The sequence below is a fragment of the Adiantum capillus-veneris genome, chromosome 22 (genome assembly GCF_014529385.1).
Source record: "Adiantum capillus-veneris isolate H3 chromosome 22, ASM1452938v2, whole genome shotgun sequence".
NCBI lineage: Eukaryota > Viridiplantae > Streptophyta > Polypodiopsida > Polypodiales > Pteridaceae > Adiantum > Adiantum capillus-veneris.
Window position 1 is genome coordinate 114,101,381 of NC_140952.1, and position 14,709 is coordinate 114,116,089.

Below are 14,709 nucleotides of genomic sequence, written 5' to 3' on the forward strand. Positions count from 1 at the left end.
GTTGCTGCACAAGCTGAAGGTTGCGTGCTAACAGTACACAAGTAAAGTGTACCGACTTTTTCTCCCTTGGCAACCACCAAAGATCCCTTTGAGATCTTCCACCTTTTGTTTCCGAATGCAATGTTGTGACCTTCATCGTCCAATTGTCCTGTAGAGATCAAATTTTTGCGAAGAGAAGGAACATGCCTAACATCTTTAAGCTTCCATTGATTCCATTAGCAGTTTTGATAGAAACTGTACCTTTGCCGACAATCTCACAAGCTTCATCATCTCCCAAGTATACATACCCAAAATTACCTTTGGTGTAGTCTTGGAAATGTTGCTTGTGTGGTGTTGCATGGAATGAAGCCCCGGAATCTACTATCCAGGAATTAGACACATTGTCTAATGAGAGAATTAGAGCATCTTGCTCTACTTTACCTGCCACATTGGCCTCCGATGTTGGCTTGTTGTCTTGAGACTCTGTCTCCTTCTTCTTCTTGGACCAGCAATCCTTCTTGACGTTGCCCTTCTTGCCGCAGTTCCAACATTCAAGAACTGACTTTGTGCGTGACTTGCTCCGCCTTGAGCGATCACGACCCTTTTGGTTTTTGAACCTCTCCTTAGGCCTTCCTCTTGTTTCCACTGATAGTGCAGCACTTGATGATTCTCTTGTGCTTCTCCTTCGCATTTCCTCGCTTAGGAGAACACCCACAACATCATCAAACTTAAGATTATTTGTGCCAGAGATAGAATTACTTACAGCCATCACAAGGCTGTCCCAACTATCCGGTAGAGATGATAGTATAAGGAGAGCTCGCACTTCGTCATCGAAATTGATTTTCACTGATCGAAGTTGACTTATGTTTGTGTTAAAGTCATTTAGGTGTTCTGCAACTGAACCATTCTCTGCCATCTTTAGATTGAACAAGCGGTTCATAAGAAATACCTTATTGGATGCCGATGGTTTCTCGTAGAAGTCATCAAGTGACTTCATCAAGTCCTCCGTGGTCTTCATCTCCGAAACATTGAAGGCCACCGTTGACGCCAAGCTTAACCGGATTGTTCCCAATGCCTTTCGATCAAGGACAATCCATGCTTCATCTGCCATTGTTGCGGGCTTCTTCGCAAGACCGCCTAGTGGCAAATAGAGGTCCTTCTGGTAGAGATAGTCTTCAATCTGCATCTTCTAATGTTGGTATTTTTTGCCGTTGAACTTCTCAATCTTGACCTTCCCTTCCTCCGCCATAACTCCCACTCAATTCAAGGAATCCTTTCCTTGAGATAATTTAGCTACGAGCAAACCTCTCTGATACCAGTTGTTAGAAAATAAGACGTAGCTAAATAGATTTTTGAGTAGAATACTTAATGGAGAGAGATAGATTTCACACACAAGAGATTATAGACTAGAGAGAGAGAGAGTACACACGATATACGTGGTTCACCCAATGTGGGCTACGTCCACGGGAAAGCAGCCACTCGATGGCTTTAGCACTTCAAAAGAAGAAGTAGTTTACAAAGGGATTAAACCCTTGATAGAGCTCCCGCCTTGCTTCACTCTCACCAACTCACACTCACCTTGTTGCATCAACTTCACACTATGAGATGTATGTAGAAATGGCCTCCTTTTATAGGCCAACAGGGCTGCCCTCTCTTATGAGAAACAGCCATGTGTAGCCGCCCTTGTGCGAATAAGTCCAAATCGGACCATCTAATCTGCCCATGTGTGGCCGCCCTTGAGAAGACAAGTCCGCTTCTGAATTCGGCCACCGGCTAGCGGCCATTCACTTCTGACCACCGGCCACCGGCCATTGACTATCGGCCACCGGCCAACCGATCGGTTGTTTTCCGACCACTTTCCGGCCGCCGTCCGGCCATAATATTCCGGCGAAAAAAAAAGGTCTCGGGGGCCTCCGCCCCCGAGGCCTCTAAAGTTGCCCCTGATTCTTGTCCGTGAAAATTTTGGTTTCCGGTGAGTGATTTTCCTTCACGCACGATGGCTTCTTCTTATAATGGGAGCCTTACAAATGTGCGCTTTTACCACAGAAAATTACAAGGGTAAATCAGGCTCCATACTTAACATAATCTTCCAAGAAAGAATGACTGAAGTTTTCATGTTTGAAACAGACAAGGAGGATAAATGCTTGAGGTAAATAAAGTGAAAAAGGATATAATTCTTTCGAGTTAAAGCAGAAAGATAGAGAGTGTGTCTAAGACACAAAGAAAGTGCAAAAGGATATAGCTCTAACGAGTTAATGCATTCATTGAAGACGGTTCTTATAGATTTGAAATATTCATTCTTCAAGATACGCATAGTAATCATCTCAGTAAGACACATTCAAATTAACATCTCTTTATATCTTTCTGCTAGCACACGTTGCTTTCACAATCCTTTGAAATATGTGCATAAATAAAAAAATAAATTGTATTCATATTTACTTATTGCAATAAAATATTAAAAATAATTTAAATTTTATATTTTAACATTATTATTATGTACTGATTTTTAAGATTTGATTAATAATATATTTACTATATATCTCTTCATATTTATCATATTACAAAATATTATCATTATATGATTGCTTAAAAATTTTATTGTATATCTATCTATATATTTAATATATTATAAAATATATATTGTAATGTATGGTATGTATACTTTATAGTAAACTATATGTATAGTACGTATCTATATACTTTAGATATTATAAGATGTAAATACAATAATATATACTTTATATTATATACTACTTGTATGATATATATGTACAAAATTTTCTATTATATAGTATATAATAAATAATATATTTATTATGTACTACATATTATATATAAGATTTATTTATATAACTACTACGTATTATATATAGCATAGTACTATATAGTATAATGTTATAGTACATAATATATGATATTATATATATATACTATATTATATATATTATACCATATAATTTATAGTGTCGTTAATATATATTGTACAATATAGTATATAGTGTCGTATAAATATATTACTTGAATTTTAATTATTTGTATATATATATTACTTGAATTTCGATGATTTGTATGTTTTGAATAAAAAGAGGGGGACAGAGAGTCTGAATGTAGAATGAATTTCCGGCATTTCTCTAAAAAAACGCTAAAAAAAGGGGGGGGTAGATCTCCCCCATCATCCGCGCGCGCGGATGATGGGGGAGCTCTACCCCCCTTTTTTTAGTGTTTTTTAGAGAAATGCCGAAAATTCATCAAATTTTTGTTTTGGAATTTTGATAATTTCTTGCAAAAATTATATAAAAAAAGGGGGAGGTAGAGCTCCCCCATCATCCGTGCGCGCGGATGATGGGGGAGCTCTACCCCCCTTTTTTTAGTGTTTTTTAGAGAAATGCCAAAAATTCATCAAATTTTTGTTTTGGAATTTTGATAATTTCTTGCAAAAATTATATAAAAAAAGGGGGAGGTAGAGCTCCCCCATCATCCACGGGCGCGGATGATGGGGGAGCTCTACCCCCCCCCCCCCCCCCCTTTTTTTATACAATTTTTGCAAAAAAATTTCGTTTTGGAGCTTCAAGTTTTGGCTTATCTGCTCCATAAGTTCCAAAATATAAATATATAGTATATATAATATATAGAATATATAGTTGAAGTATAAATTATATATAGTTGTAACTATAGTAATCAATATAGCTTTATTCAAGCATGTTGGACGTCTCTACAAACAAGCAAAGGGAAATTTCCTAGCAGGACCACCCTCAAGCGCGTCACATTTGGCATACATGTCGACCAAGGAAGTGAACACGAGGAGTTGCTTATCCCTTTCAAATATTATCCATGAAACATGGTCGGCGGACAGGGGCTGCATAGCATGGGACAAGAGCCATTCGTAGCATCACCAATATGGCCACCTAATAGATGCACGAGAGCGACGAAGAGAACTTATAGCCAAAAAAGTTTGAAAAAAAAAGGGGAGGGGCTGGAGCCCTCCCATCATCCACGCGCGCACGCGGATGATAGGGGAGCTCCAGCCCCTCCCCTTTTTTTTCCCTTTGCATGGTTTGTGTGTTGACACTATTGCCTGCACGGATCAGCTTCGAGCTAGCTCGCTCTCTCTCTCTCTCTCTCTCTCTCTCTCTCTCTCTCTCTCTCTCTCTCTCTCTCTCTCTCTCTCTCTCTCTCTCTCTCTCTCTCTCTCTCTCTCTCTCTCTCTCTCTCTCTCTCTCTCTCTCTCTCTCTTTCTCTCTCTCTCTCTCTCTCAACGGCACATCTCATAGCAAGTCTATATAATATCTCGGGTGATTTGGGATGAGGCCTCAGTGCCTAATGAGATTAATCTTGTGCGCGCTAGCTACCTCCCCTCTCTTGGTGGCCTGCCAACAGCATGCAGAGGACACATTGCAGAGGGAGGAATGGTGGGCCACCAACATCACGCAGAGGAGCGCATGGAGGGTAGAGTGCTGGGCGAGCTGGGCCGCCAGCAGAAACGAGGAATGCAACTACTCATTCATGGCGGTCTAGGCTATTATTAGTGCTAGCTCTGAAACATTGCTACTGATTATTAGTACCGGGGCAATCTCCACTTTTGGCTATTATTAGCAATGCGACGTCCAAAGCGAGCCCCTAACACGAGCGGTGCCTAGAGACGATGAAGGGTCAGGACTTGAGGACCAGTTAGCAATAATAATAGATGCTTGCATGCACCCTCCCTATCTCTCTCACGATCACTAGACTTGTAGGTCGAGATTTGATTCAGCTAGATACTATAAACATATGGATACATCCAATTCATGAGATGGAAACGATAACGGATTTCTATAGAGAGAATCTTCTCCAGCTAATAGAGGATGGATATGTGATTAGACCAATCTATATGGACACTCAATTATCCTACGGGATATGATATGCTATTGGTCAGATGCACACATCATTGCATCAACTAGAGATTGACAAATTTAGGAGAGTACTAATAGTGACCAGTATATGCCAACTGTGTCATATAATGCCAGAGACAACGTCATGAGATATCAAGATCATAGATTCCTCAAGTTGTTTTTGCTAGAGCTATGCAAACACATGGAGAGTCTCTTGAGATTCATGTAGTTGGAGACATTTACAGAGGGAGATCATTGATTTCTTTAGAGCATGGACTTAGCAGCCAAATGAGCATGCTTCATGATAACAGACTTCAGAGACCACTTAAACCAGAGGTATACTAGCTGATAGAGCCATTGAGCCTAGGAGAGCTAGACGCCCAAGGTCTACGAGGGCGACCACAACATTGATGGAGGCTCCATCATAGGACCAGGAATATTCTAGCACGACATGGGAGAGGCCCAATATGACTATTAATAGAGGCATACATTGACAAAGTTCTTCAACAACCAATGCAATACTTTTTTGGACAAGGCTCAATGCCACACATTCTCAAGCATTGATGATGATAATTTTAGTCTTTCACTTCATTTTTATCTTTGTACCTAGACATTGGATTAGATCCACTAAGATTGTATTAGTTTGTTCTCATAGGTCATTTTGGCCTTTTGAAGATGTTTAATATAACATTTTATCTCTCTCTCTCTCTCTCTCTCTCTCTCTCTCTCTCTCTCTCTCTCTCTCTCTCTCTCTCTCGCATGCAGATCATCATCAAGCACTTATGTTGTCTTTACTAGATCACCACATTTGGCATACATATCCACTAAAGCATTGCCAAACAGAGTTCCCTCCCCCAACAGATCCTATTTCGTGATATCATCATATATTTTCTCTGTTTTTTCAAGTGGTTGATTGCTAGAACAAGCTTTTAGAAGCAACACATAGGTGACTACATCAAGCTGCTTTGAATTTCAATGCATCCACACATAGCAATTCAAAAGCATCTTGATGGCATACCCCAATCAATACAGACCAAGGGACCACATCACAATTAGGCAGTGCCTCAAACAATTGTTGAGCTTTTATTAGAGCACCACATCTCGTACACATATCATGTCCAAGCGTAGTAATGTTTTCCTAGGAATCCTTGTCTATAAATTTATTCATGAACTTGTTCCCCCAAGTCAATATCTTCTACATTGCCACATGTGTTTAAGTAGCTAGAAAAAGTCACCCTATTCAAGGAGAAGCCCTTTCAGTGCATTCATTCTAAACACATTAAAGCATTGATCCTGGCCAATTTGGGCACATCTTGTTAGAATTGCATTCTAAAAGATTACATTTTGTCACCAAAATATTTAGGTGTTTTGCCAAGGGCATACAATTGGCATGCATATCAACTCACAAAAGTGCCCAACACTACGTCAGTTCCAAGTAGCTGTTATGTCTAGCTACCTATGCCTCTGAGACACCTCATCATGATTGCTATAATATGTTTTTATGGTAGACAACACATAATATTATAAAATTAAAACCTTACATCACACGGACTCCTCCCTAACTTTTACACCAACTATTGACATGCTGCTTCTAGAGATATGAATATTTTTTTCTCTTTTTCTCTCCCTTGACTACTAGAGCATACAAGACTATAGTTGCCTATGCCTCTAAGACATCTCATCATGATTGGTGTAAGAAATTTTTCAGCCAGACAACATATAATAGTATAAATTCAAACCTTACATCACATTGCCTCCTCCCTAGTTTGTACACCAAATATGGGCATGTTGCTTCTAAATAGCTGAATAATGTTTTTGCTTTTGCTCTCCTTTGATTGGTAGAGCATATAAGACCAGGAGCCTTTGGAGGCAACAACCCCTTTTCCCTCCATCTGCAACAGCCCCTTGCCATACCATATGGCCATCTCTAAAACAAGTTGCTCATGAAATTCATCTTTCAAAAAAGTACAACAAGAGCAATGCTTCATGTCAAACTCCCAAATTCCATAGCTAGTAGCTTCTGATTGACACATTTGCATTCATACTATCCCTTTGGAACATATGATGCACATTTTACACCTTGTAGTTCACAAAAAAATTCATTGTTGATCTTTAACCATACACAAAAGAATAAGGCTAAGTCAAGGCTTTGTTTGCATAGTGCTCACTTCCCTCTTGGCCCTCATATATCCACTATGTGCCAAGTCTCTCCTCTCTCTTCATTCCTGACCTCCCTTCCCCTATGACTTGATAATATCCCCTCTTTTTGAAAAAAATAATAAGCATGATATTCACTCGAAATACACACAAGCCTATCAAAATGATCTCTAAAGTATGTTGTTTGCTATTCTTTATAATATAAAGCTCAATCAAAACTTATTAGAAATGGCTCTTTTTTAAAAGTTACATTTCAGGATAATAAGAGATGTGCCACAAGCAAGGCCATGCATTGATTGCCCATACCATATTGGATAGCTTCAAAAATTTGCAGGGATGAAAATATTATACTCTCACCCACTTGTCAAAATTCTTGTTGCCATCCAATAAATTTTGGGCGATCCCGACTAATACTAACGCTAAAATGGGTATGTCTCATTATAGCGCATAATGTGGGCCTTGACCTCCCATACCATATCGGATGGTTGTGTAACATTGTAGGGGTGAAGTAATATGGCCATGCAATATGGTTTTGGTGGTCTCAAAACATACTATGCGCTAGAATGGGTTGTATGGCTCATACGACCCATTTTATTGCATAGTATGGGCCTTGACCACACAAACCATATCGGATAGCTGCAAGGCTTTGCACGAATGAGAAAATAGTACTCAAATCTGCCCATGCAAAGTCTTATGGCCATACAATATGGTTTGAGAGGTCTAGATCCATACTATGTGCTAAAATTTGTTGTATGAGCCATATGTCTCAATTTAGCATATAGTATGGGCATTGACTGCTCAACCACATCGGACGGCTGGAAAATTTGTAGGGGTGGAAGAATTATACTCTTCTCCACTCATGAAAAGTCTTGTGGCCATCCAATATACTTTGGACAATCCCGACCTATACTAACGCTAAAATGGGTTGTATGGCTCACACGTCCTATTTTAGCGTATAATATGGGCCTTGACCGCCCATACCATATCGGATGGTTGTGTAACATTATAGGGGTAAGTTAATGGTGATCACTCCCATCCTTGTAAAGTGTTGTGGCCATCAAATATATTTTGGGCGGTCCCTAACCATACTATGTGCAAAATTGACCGTATGTCTCATACGGCCCATTTTAGCACATATTATGGGTCCTAATCTCCGATACTATATCAAATGGCTATGAAAATCTACAGGGATGGAAGAATAGTACTCATCCCCACCGGTACAAAGTCTTATGGCCATCCAATATGGTTTCGGTGGTCTCAAACCATACCATGCGCTAGAATGGGTCGTATGGCTCATACAACCCATTTTAGTGCATAGTATGGGCCTTGAGCACCCAAACCATATCGGATGGTTGTGAGACATTTTACAAATGAATAAATAGTGCTCAACCATGTCCATGCAAAGTTTTATGGCCATGCAATATGGTTTGGGAGGTCTTGACCTATACTATGTGCTAAGATTTGTTGTATGAGCCATATATTCCATTTTAGCACATAGTATGGGTCTTGACTGCCCTTACCGTTTCAAAAGTTTGGAAAATTTGCATGGGTAGGGGTGATCACCATTTCCCGACCCATGTAGGGTTTCACAACCATCGGATATGATATAGGTGGTCAAGGCTCATACTAAGTGCTAAAATGGGTCGTATGAGCCATATAGTCCATTTTAGCACATACTATGGGTCGAAACAGTCCAAACCATATCGGATGGCTGTGAGACTTTTCATGGGTGGAGGTGAGCACCATTTCTCCACCCGTGCAAAGTTGCACAATCATCCAAGTTTAGGGTTTATGGATTAGGGTTTATGGTTCATGGTTACAATTTAGGGTGTAGGGTAGCCATAAGGCTCATTTAGCGCAAAGTATGGATGGGGACCGTGCAAACGATATTAGATGGCTGTGAAACACCATTCCCCCACCAAATTAAAGTTCCACAACCATTCGAGTTTAATATTTATGGGTTAAGGCTTAGGGTTAGGGTTTTGGGGTATAGAGTACAGGGTCTAGGATTTACGATTTATGGTTCAAGGTTTTAAGGTTTATTGTTTAGGGTTTAGGTTTTTTGATTCAAGGTTTAAGGTTTATGGTTTATGATTTATGATTTACTCTTTAGGGTTTATGGTATATGGTTAGAGTTTAAGAATAAGGATTTAGGTTTAGAGTTCAAGGTTTAAGGTATTGGGTTTATGGTTTAGGGATTACAATTTTGGATTCAGGGTTTAGGGTTTACAATGCATAGTATGGATTGAGACCGCTCAAACCATATTGGATGGCAACCAAACTTTGCACCAGTGAGGGTGAGCATTATTTTCCCACTCGGAAAAAGTTTCATAGCCGTTTGATCTATGGTTTGGGTGATCAAGGTCCATATTATGCGCAAAAATGGACCATATGGCTCATATGGCCTATTTTAGCGCATAGTATGGATCTTGATCACCCAACCTATATTGGATGGAGAGGAGAGTTTTCATGGGTGGGGGTGAGCACCATTATTGAACCCCTGCAAATTTGCACAACCATCCAAATTGGTATGGGCATTCAAGGACCATACTATGTACTAAAATGGATCGTATGAGACATAGGGCCCATTTTAGTGCATAGAATGGGTCGGGACTGCCCAAACCATATTGGATGGCTCTAAAACTTTTCATGGGTGGAATTGAGAAAAAATTATCCACGCGTGCAAAGTTGCACATCCATCCAGTATGGTATGGGCCATCCAGGCCCAAACTATGCGTTAAAATGGGTTGTATGGCTCATACGACCCATTTTAGAACATAGTGTGAGTTGGGAACACCCAAACCATATTAGATGGCCATAAGACTTTGCACGTCAGGGGGTGAGAGCCATTTCTCCATCTCTCCAAATTTTCACAGGGATCAAATATGGTTTGGGCGATCAAGGCTCATACTATATGCTAAAATGGTTCATTGGCTCCGATATGGCCAATTTTAGTGTATATTATGTATCGGGACCTCCCAAACGATATCAGATGGCCAAAAAAAAATTCACGGGTAGAGATGAGCGCTATTTCCCAACACGTGTAAAGTTGAATAGCCATCCAAACTACTATGGGTGGTCAAGGCCCATACTATGCATTAAAATGGATCGTATGGCATGTACGGTCCATTTTAGCGTATAGTATGGTTCAAAACCGTCCAAATTATATCTGAACCGCCCAAATCGACGAGGCCAAGAGGCCGTGCACGGGTGGGTTTTAACTCCATTTCTCCACCCCTACAAAGTCTCGTGGCCATCCTTCTAGTTATAACACAGGTGGCCCCATCGACGCTACCAGCCACATCATGGTGTCATTGGCCATGGCATTGTCCGCTTTATTCTTCATGCACCCGTCGACACACCCATTGTGTTGGATCACCCATTCGCCCATGCCGTCCCATCATCCCACCCGTGCACGGCCTCTCGGCCTCGTCGATGCTATAGGCCCCATCACGGTGGAGTCGGCGGTGGCATTGTTCGCTCCGTCCTTCACGTACTTGTTGATCCTCCCGTGGCTCACCCGTCGACCCACGCCGCCCCATTACTCTTTTCATGCATGGCTCTTCGGCTCTATTGGTGCTACTGACCTCGATCGGCTCCATCACGATGCAGTCAATGGTGGCGTTGTCTACTCTGTGCTTCAGGCACCTGTTTGCCTGTCCACCCCTATCGCCCCGCCCCATCCCGTCATCGAAGACTTACACAGATGACCCCTTGGTTGTCCTTTCTTGACGTAGTCAGTCCGTAGGTGCACCCGACCTTGATTGGCCCTATCACGTTGTCATTGACAATGATGTCGTTTGCTTCATGCTTCACGTACCTGTTAGCCCTCGCTGACATGCTCGGAGCGTCGGCCCAACTATCAGCCCATGCTGTCCCATCAACGCATCCATGCCCTCAGTTATCCTCCATCGACGTAGTCGGCCAAATCACAATGGAGTCACCGGTGACTACATCAAGCACCCGTCGGCCCTCGTCCGTGCGCTTGGCTCCTCGCCGCACCATGAGCCATCCCGTCAACTCACCGTGTGTCTCCCCCATTTGCTGGCCCATGGGTCATGGTTCTTGGGGGGTTTGTTAGCCCGTGCCGGATTGTGTACAACTATAAGGATAGTGGTGCTTAGTTGAGACGGGAACGGGGTGAACCGCGGAGCGAAGGACAGGTAAGGTGAGGCGACGAGTTTCCCGCACCCCTCTTGTGACGTTGGGATGCAATCCCCCCCCTCGGGCGAGTGCCAAAGCTACCTTCGACCGACGGGCTTGGCTACTTTCGGCTGTTTTCGGGTCTCGCGAGGCTCGACACGGTCGGGGTGACCGACGAGGCTCGATAGGCGATGAGTGACGGTGGACCGTGTCCATGACCAGGGCATCGACTACGATGAGCTCCCGCTTGGTCCGCGATGTGATCAAGGAATGTGGAGGACGTTTTTTCCGTCGCAAGCTACGTGCGGCTTGTATCGATACGGAAGGTCCCAAACCCCTGTGCATAAGTAAACCAAAAGCTGTTTTTTTTTTTTTTTAATCTTTTTTTGATAATCCAATGATATTTCAAATAAATAGAATTTTATTGTCAATTTACACTTTTTTTAAAAAAAATCACCCAAAAATATATTTTTTTTTCTTAAATTATCACATAAATAATTAGGTTGAGATATCTTGATTTTTATTTTATTTATATTATTTTAAAATAAAAATAAAAAGGACATGGCTATTGAGGTGGCCATGCATGAATGACATGGTCATCCATGTGACAAACTGATGTGGATGATTGATGACATAGAATGCATAGGTAGAAAGATGAGGTGGTGGATGGGATCCCCTCATCTGCCATGTCATATGATGACGTGTTAAAATGGTGACATGTAATGATTATGTGGCAAAAAAGGAAGGTAATGAGTTGGCAAGGTCTATTCTCTTCCGTGTAATCTCTTTAAGAGCCAAGTCCCGCATAAGATTTGTGATATTAGTGAGATTAAACAAAAAATATTATGGTGTAGTCACATTCCCTACATTTTGTTTTAGCAAATTCAAGGAACACGTCCTGAATTCTAGTGATATTGTTAGTACTCACCTTTTTGTAAGTATTAGATTAGCATTTGTGAGACTAACCAATAGAATCTAAGGCACTTTTTAGATTCCTCAAATGAAGGACGTGACTTTGAAAAACTTGTGTGAAACTCCTTGAAAATGGAAACACCAAATCGTGGGCTCATCCGAGAGGTTTTCAAGAGGTGATTATGCGAGGAAAAATGTTTGTACATGTGTAGGCAATGTGTGCACATAGTTATGCAACCAATTGATTTCCAAAATTTAAAAGGTAGTGTGACACCTTATTAATACTTAACCTCACTGAATTTTCTAATGCATTGTGTGATTCGGCTCTAATTGTGCTTTCTCTTCACAATCAAGCCAAATGTGAGGCCCACTAGGCTCTATCTCAACTGATTCTATCACTTTTCTAAAACCTAAAGCAACTCAACATTATTAAATCACCACCTAATGATGCTTGATATGTGTGCATGAATACACAAATATTTAATAGCAATTGCTCTTAATCTCATTCAAAGAACACAATTTCTCAAAGAAAAGGAAATTTAAAAGGAAACCATTCCAATCCATGATGATTGAAATAGACTTATCTTTTAAATGGAATTGGTATTTGCCCAATGCATCGTTACTACTTTGATACTAATGAAACATAGGCATCATATGCCTCCACACGAAACACCTAAAATAGATCTCCATCACCCAACCATAGGTATCCCTCTTATAAACGCTTGGTAGTTCACACTTGCTCGCTCACTGATCGAGCATGACCAAGCTTGTGGTGTGTTGGGCTACACACCTCTATGAATGTCTGACCTCTTTAAACCCCTGTGGACTCCATCCATAACTGTGCATACACAGTGTGCTCTACACGGTCTAGGCCTCGATTTGGCTTCAAGATATGTTGGAAAGCCCATGTCAACATCAACAAAGTGCGTCAACACTATAATGTGTGGACTATTCAATTAAAGGGGATAAAGGAATATATGGGATGTTTCTAAGTATCCATAATGTCTCAAGGGGTGCACTATGTAATCATGTTAGTGTATAACATGAGTTTGAAAGGAGGGGTTTTAAAATTCAAAAAAATTAGGCAATTAAATAGAGATACATTAAAATAAGAGGGTTTAATATCCAATTTTGAAAAAAAAATCCTAAAATAAGAGGTCATTTTATTCATTCATGTGTTAAAGGAAGTGTTTTTATAACACCATGAACACACGTTATATAGGGGGTACTGGACGGTGAACCCCCCGAGCATAATGTATGGTCGGAGGATTGTGATCCTCCCTCATACTCAAAGAGGAGGTCATGGATGTAGCTTAAGCGTGTGCATACCACTAACAAGAACTAAGAGAGTATCTATGTAGACATGGTTGAGTGCTCTTGCCTTTTGGTATGGCACTTCAAAAAATAGCCACAAGGGTAGGAGAAAAAGGTGCTAAAACAATCAATATATACTTACTTTAAACATAATTAAAGAAAACTCAATGTGAAATGTATGTATTGGACAAAAAATATCTTTCTATTCTTTTTTGAATAAATAACTAACTTCATTATTATCGAATTCTAAAATAATCGAATTCAAAAATTACAATCATAAGGTCCATGCTAACGATATGGCATCTCATGTGGCATGATATGGTGGTAGTCTGTTTAGCATGGAGACATGGAATCCCACACAGCATGGTGAGTAGGCCTTATTAAGCTACCATGAAAGACAATGAAGCGACATTCCATGTGTGCATGCATGATATACCAGTGTTAGGTGGGTTATTGACATGTTGAGCGGACATGGTGACTACTAAACTATAGTTATCATGTAGGATGGTGACATGGCCTTTCCATGTTCCCATTTACGATATGGCATCCTAACATCATACATGGCTGGTGGCATAAAGCATCAGGCCAGCATGGACGATTTGGCATGCTTATTAATGGAAACACTGAGAAGCACTAACAAGGCTTGTCTTTTACAAAATAGAGAAAACTAAGGGGAAAGCTTCTTGCAAGATCACCAATCTCAATTGAATATTTTTTTCAAATTCATATATCTACTCAAAATCCAAAATCTTGTATTGATGGAGACCTCCAATTTAATAAATTTGGGTAATCTTAAATGTTGACAAACATCTTGTTCGAAGAATTAGGTAATATAAAAAATAGAAATAGAAATGATGTGAACTCATCACCAAATATAAAATAAAATCGGATGAAGAATTTGTTCATTGAATTATACATAAATATAATGTGTGCAAACCTATGCTCCATCTATGTTCTTGCTCATGAATGGCAACTTAGCCTTTGATCATATCATAGACTTTGCCTTGAAAAACAAATCGTTGCAAAAGTGTATCATATCATTCTAGTGTAAGTAAGGGTGCTTGGAACATAAGTTTGCACTAAACCATCACCATATATTTGATAGGAGCCAAATATGTGTTTGTGTCCATGTTTTAAGATTTATTTTTTTATGAAAAGCTAGCAAACAACTTCTCATATCTAAGAGAATAGCAATGGAAAGTGTTCAAATCATCTCTATTTTTAATCCATGACACAAAAAGATAATTATTTTTATTACCATTAGGAACTTTATAAAACAAGGCCATCACGAAGCAAACGAGGCACTCGTCTTTGAGCAAGAAAGCTAAACTAAGTG